At 35.8% G+C, this 15,391-nt stretch overlaps 1 long non-coding RNA gene across 1 annotated transcript in view; it reads right to left on the bottom strand.

Moving 5' to 3' along the window:
• The window catches only part of LOC109026569 (uncharacterized), a 29,104-nt gene that overhangs the window by 13,359 nt on the left and 354 nt on the right, over nucleotides 1–15,391 (bottom strand). The gene's annotated exons all lie outside the window — the stretch shown is intronic.

Here is a 15,391-nt window from a genome sequence, read left to right as displayed (position 1 = left end):
CAGCCATGGTCCCCAACATCAAGTAATGTAGTTGATGTAATCAAGTAATCAAACTATGCCCTGAGGTGCCTTATGAATTCCCAACCTCTAAAATCCAGGAACATAATTAAATGTTTGCAGTAAGCTGATATGTTTTGGGCCAGTTTGTTATGGAGTGAAGAATCAGAATAAAATTTGATTCCAAAATTGTGATGCTGCCGTAACGAAAACCTAAATCATGTGGCATTAACTGTGGCCCAAACAGTGGGCTGAGTCTTGAAGGGCCTTGAGGAGAATATCAGAGAACACTGGAGTGCTAGGGAGGAAATTGTTACAGGAGGCTGAAAACAAGATAATTCTTGAAGTGCAGTAGCAACAAGTTTTGGTCGACTCTTCCCTGTGATGATGTGTAAAATGGAAAATAATTTTAATTAACTAGTGGATTTGACTGAGAAAACTTCCAATATGGAATATGAAATAAACAAGATGATTATTTGATGTATTTTAGCTAACATATGGATAGAGAGAAGTGAGCTAACAAGAAATTGTCGGGTTTTAAAGCAACTAAAATTTATAGGAATTATAAAGGAGCCAGGATTTGTTGGGTTATTAAAAACAAAGAACAAAAAACAAAAATGCAAAATCATGTGATAAAGAGCCACTGGGCAAAAATAAAACACAGAGTACTTGCAGAATAAATATAAAGCCAAGGTTATTATTGTAGAAATCCTTTGTGATACTTTAGAACTATATTAGGTGGTACCTCATAGAACCTTTAAAATAGACTGAGGCCTTCTAAGGATCTTAATATTGCGCTTTACAGACCATCTCTCTTAAACTATAGGGCTTCTGAGAATCTGAAGAGCCTCCCAGAAACCTAATCCAGAGAAAATTTGTAGAAGTATGCTTAGTCTAATGGAATAAATTATAAATCAATATACAAGAAACACAAAAAGTTTTATTTTCATTTATTTCCTAATTTTTACTAATTTGACTAATTTTATTTATTTACTAAACTAATTTATTTGGAGACAGGGTCTTGCTCTCTTTCACAGACAGCAGTGCAGGGGCGGTACCAGTATAGCTCATTGCCCGGGCTGCAATGCAGGGGCAGTGCCAATATAGCTCATTGCAGCCTTGAATTCCTGGGATCAAGAGATCCTCCTGCCTCAGCCTTTGAGTAACTAGGACTACAGGTATGTGCCAACATGGCATGCCATTTAAATATATGTGTATGTGTGTGTGTGTATGTGTATATATATATATTTGTGGAGACATGATCTCCATCTCATTATGTTGCCCAAGCTAGGCTTTAAGTGATCCTTCTGCCTTGACCTCCCAAAGTAGTGAGATTACAGGCATGAGCCGCCACACCTGGCTCTAGAAAGTTTTTAAGAGAAAAGGACTGAAAGGAGCAGATAGTATAAAGAGAAAATAGACCTTTGAGAAACCAGATTTTAATAGGCAGAAATTTGGCTGAGAGGGACACTTAGTTACAAACATGCATCCTATCTAAAAATGTAGAAAAGTGATTGATTTGGAAGGTTGGAGCACGACCACAGAGCGCAGAGCCAAGAGTCAAGGGTAACAATTAAAAAGGAGTAGCATGGAATTCTAATCAAGAACTGATGACATGTGCTTGCTTGCCTTTCAGAAATTGTTATTATCTGGTGTCTTCTATTTTGTGTGCCTTTGAATGAAAATGACTACAGTGGTTGTCACGTGCCTGTCCCACTATTGAATTGTGTGTGTGTGTGTGTGTGTGTGAGAGAGAGAGAGAGAGAGAGAAAGAGAGTCGGGAGGTATATAGTCTTCTGTCTCTTTAGTTTACAGATTTTTAAATTGATAGAAACTGCACTAGAGTTGTCGCACAAAAGGGGCTTCATCTGAACATGGACCTGGTTTTGATAATGAAATCTTAAACTTCCATCTGATACCATAATAGTAGAAAACTTGGAAGTGTTGGGGAGGGCGAATGCATTTTCTAAGTTGAAGGGATGTAAATTGTTGTGACTAGAAGTCAAATTGGAGAGAGTTGTATCTTCAAAAGATATCTATAACTGTATTGCACATATTTATTTATAGTGTGAATTTGCAACTTCTCCCTTCAAAATGAGGAAAGAAAAAAGGCCTCGTGATTGCTTTGAGTATGGCAGAAATGACATTCTTCCATTTGCAAGGTGTGATCCAAAAGGTGATGCAGATTTTGCTTCACTTATTGGAAAACTCATACTTCAGTCCCTTCATGAAGGCAGTCTAACTGCCGTGGAACTGCTATGCTGAGAAAATTAAGCTATGTGGTGATTTTGCATGTATGCATGAGAATAAGCAGTTCTAGCCCTTGATTCATTCCATCCCAGGCACCGGACCTGTCAGCGAAAGAGCCTTAAAATAATCTCAACCCCCAATCATCACGTTATGGTTAGTCTTTAATTCATCCAAGTAGAGGTCCCATACGTTATGATGCAGAGACAAGCATTGTGTAATGTCCATGTGGCTGTCCTTCAGAATGTGAGACTGTAATAAGAAATTTCAGATAAAGCCACTAAGTCTGACTCGATTTGTTATGCACACTAGAAACCAAAATGGTACATTTTAAATAAAAATGTATTATATTTCAAACCTATATCCATATTGTAAAATAAATCCACACATATCTAAGAATATAAAGCCAAAAGTAAAAGATCTCTTCACACATACCCTCAGAACGAAAGGAGTTAGTACTCTTGGTAAAAGTAGTCCCCACTTGAAGCTAGATGTGCATTCTTCCAGATACTTTATGCACTTACATACTTCATAGATACTCTCTTTTGAGGGATAATGATAATAATTTGTGGAATACTATTCATATGGTTCAAAATTTTTGCCATTTGAATGTAACTGGTTATGTTGGAAATCGTAACATTGCAGCTTATGTGTAAATATATATAATTGCTTTTAACATCTAAATACAGAAATGAGATATGACTTTCATGGACATTAGCAATTTTTTTCTTCATAAGCCTCTTAAGATACTAATAATATTCTTTATTACTTTTTGGTATAAATGAATATAATTAAGGATGAACTAATTGTATAATAATTGCTATAATAATTATTATATTCACTGTTTTAGTTGATTTTGAAAGATTAAACTTAGAACATTTGTGTCAGCTTTAGGCACTGTGTCTACTAAGCTTAGAAGTTGGTTCTGACCTAATAGAGTCTTTATTGTGGGTGTTTATAATTTGTTTAATCATTTTTGAATTGAATAGTTTTTTTAAAGTTTCTACTGTGAAAATAATCTTTTTTGTTAAAAATGCTGCAGTTTACATGCTTGTACCTTTTCCCCTTTAAATGCATGCATAAATATTTATCTAGAACACATATCTGCAGTTACATTTTTTAACTTGATGAGTATGTGCATTTTTAAAATTTTAATAAATACTCTCAAATTGCCTTCTCAGAAAACTAGCAATTTATAGTCTTTATAACAGTGTTTATTCATTGACACACAAAGTGTGTTTGTTCAATTGACACACAAAAATCAACAGCATTGTAGTATGCCAACGGCAAATTCATTGAAGGAAATCCAAAAAGCAATGCCATTTGCAGGATCTACAAAGAAAATACCTAAGAATAAATTTAAACAATGAGGTGAAAGACCTCTACAAGTAGAACTATAAAACACTGAGGAAATAAAAAGATTACAAAAAATGAAAAATATCCTATGTCCCTTGACTGGAAGAATTAATTTTATGAAAATTACTGTACTACCAAAACTAATATACAGATTCAATGCAATCTTGCAGTGTCATATACCAATGTCATTCTTTACAAAAAAGTCTAAAATTAATATGGTAACAGAAAGTCTAGAATAGCCAAAGCAATCTTGAGCAAAAAGGAACAAAGTTGGAGGCATAACAGTACCTGACTTCAAAATATACTACAAAGCTATGGAAACAAAACAACATGTTACTGGCATAAAAACAGACACATAGGCCATTGGAGCAAAATAGAGAACTTAGAAATAAATCCATGTGCTTACAGCTAACTGATTTTTGCAAAGGCATCAAGAACATTCAGTGGGAGAAAGGACAGTCTCTTCAATAAATGATACTGCAGAAACTTGATATCCATATGCAAAAAAAGGAAACTAGACCCTTATATCTCACCATATGTAAAAATCAAATCAAAATGGATTAAAAACTTAAATGTAATACCTGAAAGTATAAAACTACCAGAAGAAAACATTGGAAAAATGCTTTAGGACATTGGTCTTGGCAAAAAATTTTTGGGTAAGACCCCAAAAGCACAGATAACAAAAGTAAAATAGACCAATGGGATTACATTAAGCTAAAATGTTTCTTCACAGAATGGAAACAGTCAATAGAATGACAAAACAATCAATCTATATAATGGAAGTTTTAATCTTTGCAGATTTATCCATCTGCTGAAAGATTAATAACAAAAATATATAAGGAACTCAACTCAGTAGCATGAAAACAAATAATCCAATTAAAAATGGGCAAATGATCTGAAAAGATGTACAAATGGACAATGGGCATATTAAAAAGTATTCAATATCACTGATCATCAGAGGAATGCATATTAAAACCACAATGAGATATTTTCTCACCCCAGTTAAAATGGCTATTATCAAAAAGATTTTTAAAAGGATGCTGGTGAGCCTTTGGAGAAAGGGGAATGCAAGTACACTACTAGTGGGAATGTGAATTGGTGTAGCAACTATAGAAAACAGTATGAAACTTTCTGAAAAAAAAACCCTAAAAGTAAATTTACCATGTAATCCAGTAACCCTCCTGGTGGATATATAGACAAAAGAAATGAAATCGGTATATAGAATAGATATCTGCATTACCATATTCATTAAAGCACTATTAATAGTAGTGCTTTATTAATAGTAGGCAAAATATGTAATCAACCTAAGTGTCCATCGACAGATGAGTGGATAAAGAAAATGGGATGTGTATATATATAATGGAATATGTATTTGTCCATTTTCATACTGCCATGAATAAATACCCAAGACTGGGTAATTTGTAAAGAAAAAGAGGTTTAATGGACTCATAGTTCCACATGGCTAGGGAGGCCTCACAATCATGGCGGGAGGTGAAGGAGAAGCAAAGGCACATCTTACATGGCAGCAGGCAAGAGAGTGTGTGCAGAACTGCCCTTTATAAAATCATCAGATTTAATGAAACGTGTTCAATATCACGAGAACAGCCTGGGAAAATGTGCCCTCATGTTTCAATTACCTCCCACCCGATCCCTCCCGTGACATGTGGGGATTATGACAGCTACAATTCAAGATGAGATTTGGGTGGGGACACAGCCAAACAGTATCAGAATATGATAAAGAATAAGTACCTGTTATTTGCAGCAACATGTGTGGAACAGGAAGCCATTATGTTAAGTGAAATAAGCCAGGTATAGAAAGAGAAATATCACGTGTTCTCACTTATATATGAGAGCTAAAAAAGTTCATGTAGTGAAGGTAGAGAGTGGAATTATTGGTATCAGAGGGTAGAAAGGGTGAGAGGTGGTGAAGGGAGGTTGGGTAATGGGTACAAACACACAATTAGATAGAAGGCAAAAAGTTCAAGTGTTAGCTAGCATGGTAGGTTGACCATAGTTAACAATAATTTTTTGTACATTTCGTCAAAGCTAGAAGAGAAGTTTGAAATGTTACCAACACAAATAAATTGTAACTGTTTGGAGTGATGGGTATCCTAATTGTCTGGATTTGATCATTACACATTATATGCATGTCTCAAAATATCACATGGATTCCATAAATATGCACAATTATTATGTATCAATAAAAAAGCAAACAACAATGTACAAACCATGTACAACATTATTTCATTTCCATTAAATATAATCTGCATGTGTCTCAGTTTTTTTTGGTCCTTGAATTATCCGTTTCCGTTTGTTTTAGAAGATGGCATTGAGGGCAAGTTGCTCTTTTGAAAAGTGATTAAGAAGCTGTACAGCATACCTGAGCCTGGACTTTCTACTAATTCTCATATCAGAATAAATGTTTTCAGGTGACTTTTCATATACTGGGCAATTGGTATAACTAATAATCATGTTTTTAATGGTTGTTGGGTAAACTTATGGATGTTCACAAAAGGGAAATAAAAAGAGTAGGTATGTTTGTTTTTGTTTTCATTATATAAAACGAATAAAATCAGCTTACATTAAGTGCTACGCCATGGAGATTTGAGTTGAAAATTCCTTTGTGTGACACTTCAGTGACCTCTAATCTGATCATAGATTTGGTCATAAACTCTTTCATGGAGATAGGCCCGAAGTACACTTCTAAGTCTACCTTTTTCATCTCCTTCCCTTGTCTTTCCAATCTCCGTTTTTTACTTTCAATCCCCATCTCCAGGGAGGAGAGAACAGAATGTCATGTGATTTGTGGGCTTGCTTAAACAGTCTTCTATAATGCAGACATGGTTGGTATAGAACTAGGGTTGTGGCCTTGAGTGCAGCTATTTCTAAGCAAATAGTGAACTTTGTCATCTTAAATGCTCATATTAACAAATTAGACACAATTAACAAATTAGGGAATCAAAAATATGCCCTTTTAAAAGGATCTTCAACATATTACTAAGTACGGTTATATAAACATCTATGGCTGGAAATCAATGACCATAATTGGAAAATATGAAATGGAGTGATGGGCCTGCTAGCATGAAAAAGTGTCCATGAATCCAATGTCGCAGGATTTGCCAAGAATAAGAGATGCACAGGCTTGGGGGTGGTTTCTAGTAGTATTATTATTATTAAAATTAAATGATATAGCAAACCTATATTTTGACTGCTATTTATTGAGTAGTGAGATAAGAAAGTAGGCTTAATTTGCCATCTTATGTGTATCAACCCATTAATGATAATTTATCCCCTGAGAGTTCCATGTTTTGATCACATTATTTGCTAATTTTACTTAGAGGAGCCTCAGAATTCTTTAAACATTGTTAGTGAATCCACAATTAAAGCAGATTCCCGTCTGTATTTCACACAACCCACATTTATAAACTTTTAAACATGTTGTTTTGTTCTACCACTTAACATCTCCTGCTGGCCTCAAGATCACCTAACATAAACAAATAGGTATTAAATATTGATGACATTCTTATTGAGAACCAGGTAATTTCACAGTAACAATAATTTTCAGATTTCGAGTTTCTCTCTTTCTCTTCCTTTTTTTTTTTCTGAACCACAGAAACTTTCATGACCATTACTTACTTGAAAAGGGACTGTAAGCATGGAAAAGATGTATGTGATATCTCATAATTTAGATTTGTATATGTTTACATTATACCTAGAAATATTTACTCAATAAATATTAAGACTGGGAAAAAAGGGGAGTTTTCAATACTGCATCCAATTTCCTCATTTATATCTGAGGAAACTGACATGCAAAGAAGTGAGATGACTTGTCCAAAATTCCTCTGCCTGTAAGTAGAAAAGCCAAGGAAATAGCTCAGGTCTTCTTTGCTGTCTAGAATTTTTCAGTATACTGTGAAAATGTTCTAATTGCAATCTAAAATCATACACCAAAGACTTGTGTCTCTATGTGTGTGTGTTGTATGTCATTTGAAAGTCAGTTGCTAAATACTCATTGTACCAATCAAAAAATGGCAGCTATGGTAATGTCTATGTGTCTATAAATACGATGGATACATAACCTTGTGTTCTTCCTGTTCCATGTGCCTGCAGCAATTGTCCTCAAAATGACCGTGGCTTCCCACATCTTTCTCCCTTTAAAAGCTCTGCCATTTTTTTCCCCACAGGAAGTTTTGTTTTCTCTTACTATAGCAGAACCACGTGGCTTGAGATTGACAAGTAACCTCTTTGCAGGTGTCATTTCCCAAGAATCAACAGCTCTGCCACAATGTTTCCAATTATGTTTGACAGCGTCCTTGTAAAAATCTGTCAACAACCTATTCAGCTTGTCACATACAAAGTACACTTTCCTAGTCTGGTTCTCTCTCCCCAGCAAGAGGTATTAGGTCAAACCAAACTACACGGTCATCATGGAGAGTTAGAGCCTTACAAGGACCACCCTAGAGTGATTTTAAAAAATCACTTTTGAGCCAGACGCGGTGGCTCAAGCCTGTAATCCCAGCACTTTGGGAGCCGAGGCGGATGGATCACGAGGTCAGGAGATGGAGACCAACCTGACTAACACGGTGAAACTCTGTCTCTACTAAACATACAAAAAATTAGCCGGGCATAGTGGCACGTGCCTGTAATCCCAGCTACTCTGGAGGCTGAGGCAGGAGAATCGCTTGAATCCGGGAGGAGGATGGAGGTTGCAGTGAGCCAGATCGCATCAGTGCACTCCAGCCTGGATGACAGAGCCAGACTCCATCTAAAAAAAAAAAAAATCACTTTAGGATGAAACAGAGTTATTAAGGAGACATTGCTGATTAAATTCACTGGAAGCCAATGATAGGGAGTGCCATTGAGGTTGATAGCTCTGAATACTCTGAAGAAGGCTGCAATCATACATTAATGTATTCAGCATAGTCAGGGGTTACATCTCAGACAGCTGACAGAATCTGCCGATTTGATAACTGAGCAGCCATTATTGTACACTGAGAAATCCTGGAGGAAGGAAAAAGTGCCAGGAACTATAAAGGTGAGAATGTGTCCTGATTTTTTAGAGAGGAAAAAATCAGGAATGTGTCCTGATTTTTTAGAGAGGAAATTACAGATTTTTGTCACTGTCTAACGGAGGCAATTAAATTAATGTTGTATTTGAACACTTAGGATACATAAGATCTCTCATACAGGTATGTGAAGATATCTGTTATATGGGTTGACTCAAAATGCATGATATTAATGATCAATGAGAACTAACATGAGTTAAGAGCCAAGTGTTGCCAAATTTATTAGTTGTCTTTTTTATAGAGAGTAAATAAATATTTCATAATGGAATAAACATGGTGAAATGAGAGCTGGATAATATATTTATTTGATTTCAAGGTGGTGTCATAGCGCTTTCATCATAAATGGAGAAAAAAAGTTCAGTGTTAACTTTAGCTATGTTCTGCTGAGAATTTTATGTGATTTAAATGAAGCCATATGAGATCTATTTAGCAAACTTGGAACACGTTTTAAGATCTGTGTTTACCAGAATTACACTCCATGAAGGCAGGGCGTTTTTCTCTCTGATTCACTGTTTGATTCCCAATTCTTAGAAAAGTGTTTGCCTGATACACATACTAAATATAATTTCGTTGAATAAATGCAGAAAGCCTGGGGAAACGGAATACTATGTAAAAATGGGTGTCGTCAGATAAACAGGAACTCCAATCCTTCTCAGGTGTCATTTACCTGATCATAGAGCTTCCAATGAGTTGGTTCATGTTGATCTCGAATTTATTCTTGGCTGCCATATTTTCTTGTGTTTCTACTCTATATGTCTTAGTAGTTCAGCCTACTACAACAAATCACCATAGACTGGGTGGCTTAAGCAACAAACATCCATCACATATCTGGAGGCTGGGAAGTCCAAGATCAAGATGCTGGCAGATCTGGTGTCTGATGAGGGCATGCTTTCTTATTCATAGACAGCCATCTTCTGGCTGTGTCTTCATATGGTCAGAGGGGCAATGTGGCACTCGGGGATCTCTTTTATAAGGGCACTAATCCCATTCATTAGGGCTCCACTCTCACAACTTAACCTAACCCAAAGTATCTCCAAATACCATCACACTGGGAGTAAATATTTCAACATAGAAATATTGAGTGTGACACAAACATTTAGTCTAGATCACGCCTAAATGTGACTTAGTCTCTGAAGAGAGTAAATGTCTATAAAAGACATTACTGCCACTGCTTAGGTGCCTAAATGCAATCTCTACTAATGATTCCTGGGTTGAAGCTGTCAGCCTCAGAAGCCAAAAAGGGAAAGAGAAGAGTAGGAAAAATGCCTGCACAACTTCCAACTTTTCATTGCATGAGAAAACTTTTGCAATGGGGACTTAAAATGCTCAAGGCTGGAAACACCAGTGTTTAGACAGAGTGCTAACTCCTCAGTGTGGAAGCAACCTCATGGCAGTGAAACATAATATGTTTTTCACATAACTTTATTGTAAATGCAAATATTACGTATCATATACCACCACTACTGTTGCAGACATTCCTACCTCCACCGTGACTTCCTGTTAAATGCAATTGCACCTTCTCTGTAAATATTTCCTTTTTCGTTGCTATGTAGAAAATCATTAACATAGCCTAAGTGATACTGCTATTCTTAGAAAGACCTCTTTGCCAGGTTGGCTCTCGGGTGGCATGTGGTAACTTCAATTTCCCACCATTCTAGGAACTGATAAATGTAGCTTCCTGTGCCTAAACCGTGCAATCATTATGGTTTATGCTGAATACTTGCTTTCTTTCTGAGAGTCTGCAATACTGATACATCTGAGGCTGAGGGTTTTTACATGACCAGCTACCAATAGACACTTCAGGCACTGAGGCTGTAATGAATTCCTCTGGTAGATGATGTTTTACATGCATTGTTACAACTTGTTGCTTGAGGTATTAAGTGTGTCTTGTGTGAGTACACCATGAGAAGTCTGTTGGAAGCTTGAGTCTAGTTTTCTCTGAATTTCACCCCAGGTGCAAGAAAAGGTGACTTTTCTTTTTGGTGATTTTGCTTTGTATTCTTTTGCTAGAATAAGTCATAGCCATGAACATAATTATATACTGATTTCTATGAGTGTTCCTAGTGTGTCATTAAACCTAGCAGTATTTATGGGGACCCCTGACACAATTGCCAAGAAATGAAGCACATTAACCAGTACAGATTTTATCTGAGACTACATTCTGAGCATCCCTGGAAATTATCGTAATCCAATTCTTTTAATGTCTACTTGCTTATTTAAAAATACCCATTTGACATTTTAAAATAACTAGAAGAGTATAATTGGAATGTTTGTAACACAAAGAAAGGATAAATGGTTGAGGTAATGGACAGTTCATTTACTCTGATGTGACACATTGTGTGCCTGTATCAAAATATCTTGGGTACTCCATCACAAGATATTATTTTTTACTTTTATTTTTAATTAAATTTTTCTTTTTTACTTTTACTGTTATTATTTTGTTAGTATTAGTATTTATTTTTCTACCATTATCTTATTGGGTCATACTTGATTTTTACCTCAAATTTGTTTGCTTGTTAATTTTTTTACTTTTAATTTTATGAGTATATAGTAGGTATATATAATTATATATTACATGTTAATATAAATTATACAGAGATAATATATATAGTAGGTGTATATATTTTTATATATTATATATTTATATATACACCTACCTTATACCCATTGATATGGTTTGGCTGTGTCCCCCTCCAAATCTTATCTTGAATTGTAGTTCCTATAATTCCAACCTCTCATGGGAGGAACCAGGAGCAGATGATTGAATCATGAGGGAGGTTTCGCCCATCCTGTTCTTGTGATAGTGAGTTAGTTGTCATGAGAAGTGATGGTTTTATAAGGGGCTTCCCCCTTCGTTGGACACACATTCTTCTCCTTGATGCTGCCATGTGAAGAGGAACATGTTTGCTTCCCCTTCCATCATGATTGTAACTTCCTGAGGCCTCCCCAGCCATGCTGAACTGTGAGTCAATTAAACCTCTTTCCTTTATAAATTACCCAGTCTCGGGTATCTCCTTATTAGCGGCAGGAGAATGGACTAATACACCCATAAAATTAAAAGTAAAAAAATTTAGCAAAACAAGTTAACAAAGGCATTTGTGGTAAAAAGTCACATATGATCCCACAAGATAATGGGAGACAAATAATTACTAATAAAATAATAGCTAAAAGTATTGAACTTGTCTATTTAATTCATTGAGCTGATTAATACAGCTACATCATTATTCTTCATAATTCCTTGGACACTATGATTGGTCTTTAGCATGCATTATCTCATTTAAGCTTTACGAAACTTCGATCTTTAAAATCATAAGTTTAGAAATGAAAAAACTAAGGCACTGAGAAGATAAACACCATGTCAAAAATCCCATAGCTGAAAATTAGTGGAGTGGAGAAAAATAGTGGAGTAGTGGAAGCAATAGCTTTGTGACCTCAGAGTCTTGGTGCTCAACACTGCATAGGCTCAAATTTTCTGATCTTTAGATTTATCCTCCAATCAGATCATTACTTATTTGCCTTAAACCAGTCATGATACTCCTTGTAGGTCTCTTTTAGGATAATTCATTTTTTTTTTCACAAAACCTCCTGAGTTTGTTAACCATACGAACATATATGATGTGCACACCCACCCGCAGTCCTCCAGATACCAGAAATATGTCTGAATCACAGGAACAAAAATGAGTCAAGCTTGTGTTAGGGACAAAACTAAATTTTTTATGAAAGCATTTGAAACTTTGCCGTAAAGTTCATTATGTTCTCAACTTGCTGTTGCCAAAATTGTTGAGAGCAGGGATTAGATCTTAGATATACTTAACTCTTTAGCAGCATGCACAGTTTCTGGCACATACTAGGAACTTAATTTAAAAATAATGTGGTTGGCGACTAAACAAATGAGTGTTGGGCTACAGAACTTGCTTGAGGATTTGGTCAGATGGAACACGGTCCAGAGAGTTTTGTTTGGAGTCACAATTTGGACTAGAGGTTTGGACAGCAAGTGGAAGTGTTTCCACATAATATTCACAGCTGAAACATATGTTACAAATTCATAAAAATAAACGTGGCTAGAAACCACACTAAGGAAAAAAACTTATTTGCAACAATAGGAAAAGTGGCTGACTGAATTCATATTATTGATCTATTAGGAGGAATAAAGTACATCTCTTCCATGATGCATTCAATAAGAAAAAGCAAGAGGCAGTTTTATAGATATGAAATGATTACATTTTTATTAAAATACACAAATATACGTGTGTGTGTGTGTGTGTGTGTATACTTATTTAAGAAAAGGAAAGATACATATTAATGTGTCAAGAAAGGTACAGAGATTTACCTTATACAAATGGAATGGAATGGGTTCAGGGGAATCTTTAGCTACTTTCATAAATATAAATATTTATTTCTAGCCATGGTAAGATTATGGATGATTTTTGTAGTTTATAACTATTTTTACCAATATACATACACATAAACATGTTGAGTTAGATTGATACATCTTGGTACATAAATATATTAATGTTATATCAAGTGAATAAATTTGGAATTACAAAGGAGCAGCTTGTTTTATTGAGACTGTGTGTTTGAGAGATACACATGTGTATATATATCTGGAAGGTACACTAAACTGACATTTTTGGGGTGAATTTATGTAGGACTTTTATTTTACAGTTTGGCTATTGTAGAAAATTGCTTGCAGTGAACTAGTTTATTTTATCATGAAATAAAGAAAAACAAACCAAAAAGGCAATATTAGGGTTGGCATAGCAGAAGCAATAATTCTGCTGTAATGATGGCTAGGAAGTAAACGCTGTCCTTTTATTTATGGAAGCAAAGGTCTTCTCTAGGTCCAAAAGGATGAGGTAAAATTCAAACTTCTAACCCTGGCATTCAAGAGCCCCTGCAATCTGGCCTCAATATAGCGTTATGACCTTGAGTCCCATATCTCTCATAAATTCCATTCTATGAAATTGTTTTGTTCATATCCTCAGAATGCACTTTGCAGAGTTCTACTTCCACAAATATCCTCATACCAAATTTTATTACCTGGAATGACATTCCTTCTCCTCTATACCTTTCATAGTCCTATATTCTATCCTTATTTGAATTCTTTCTTTTCCTTAAAAGCCATGTTTTCCCTGAAATCCAGTGTGGAGTTCCAATCCTGCTTGTGCAAGCTAAAGAGAATTTATTTCACCCACAACATTCATTAACATCCTAGAAACAGGTGATGAGATGCCTTAAGCCTAGCCCCTAATAATAAAAATGTCCCAAAGTTAATATATATTTGTTATGTCCCACTTCAATATTTCCCATACACATATGCATACAGAAAAACATAACGGGAACATCTACACACTGGAACAAATACTGAAGAACACTGCAAAGAGAGAGAAAGAAGTGGAGGTTTATCATGTTTTACTTCAGGGATTCCACAGTTCTATTACACTTTTTTGAATTATTGTAAATTATTAACATATTGTGATTGAAATCATCTCCCAATTAGCCCCATGATATTCCCCAGAGAAAGCCAACTTTCCAAACTGACTAGTTGCCAAGTAAACAACGTATTAATGAGAGGTCAAGAGTCGAAGCATGGAAGTCAGATGAAATCCTGGGTTTGGAATTCACTTCCTCTGCTTACTAGCTGTGTGGCCTTAAGTGAATTAAGTAACTTCTCTGAACCTCAGTTTCTTCATTTATAATTAGCATTGGTAATAATACAGACTGCACAGAACCATAAAAACCCTAGAAGAAAACCTAGGCAATACCACTCAGGACATAGGCATGGGCAAGGACTTCATGTCTAGAACACCGAAAGCAATGGCAACAAAAGCCAAAATTGACAAATGGGATCTAATTAAACTAAAGAGCTTCTGCACAGCAAAAGAAACTACCATCAGAGTGAACAGGCAACCTATAGAATGGGAGAAAATTTTTGCAATCTACTCATCTGACAAAGGGCTAACAGAATCTACAAAGAACTCAAACAAATTTAGAAGAAAAAAACAAGCAACCCCATCAACAAGTGGGCAAAGGATATGAACACACACTTCTCAAAAGAAGACATTTATGCATCCAAAAGACACATGAAAAAATGCTCATCATCACTGGCCATCAGAGAAATGCAAATCAAAACCACAATGAGATAACCATCTCACACCAGTTAGAATGGCGACCATTAAAAAGTCAGGGAACAACAGGTGCTGGAGAGGATGTGGAGAAATAGGAACACTTTTACACTGTTGGTGGGACTGTAAACTAGTTCAACCATTGTGGAAGTCAGTGTGGCGATTCCTCAGGGATCTAGAACTAGAAATACCATTTGACCCAGACATCCCATTACTGGGTATATACCCAAAGGATTATAAATCATGCTGCTATAAAGACACATGCACACATATGTTTATAGCGGCACTATTCACAATAGCAAAGACTTGGAACCAACCCAAATGTCCAACAATGATAGACTGGATTAAGAAAATGTGGCACATATACACCATGGAATACTATGCAGCCATAAAAAATGATGAGTTCATGTCCTTTGTAGGGTCCTGGATGAAGCTGGAAACCATCATTCTAAGCAAATTATCGCAAGGTCAAAAAACCAAACACCGCATGTTCTCACTCATAGGTGGGAATTGAACAATGAGAACACATGGACACAGGGTGGGGAACATCACACACCGGGGCCTGTTGTGGGGTGTGGGGAGGGGGGAGGGATAGCATTA

Source organism: Gorilla gorilla, chromosome 3 (assembly GCF_029281585.2).
Source record: "Gorilla gorilla gorilla isolate KB3781 chromosome 3, NHGRI_mGorGor1-v2.1_pri, whole genome shotgun sequence".
NCBI lineage: Eukaryota > Metazoa > Chordata > Mammalia > Primates > Hominidae > Gorilla > Gorilla gorilla.
The sequence above is the reverse complement of the archived record's forward strand: the minus strand, read 5'-3'. Positions and strand labels throughout refer to the sequence as shown.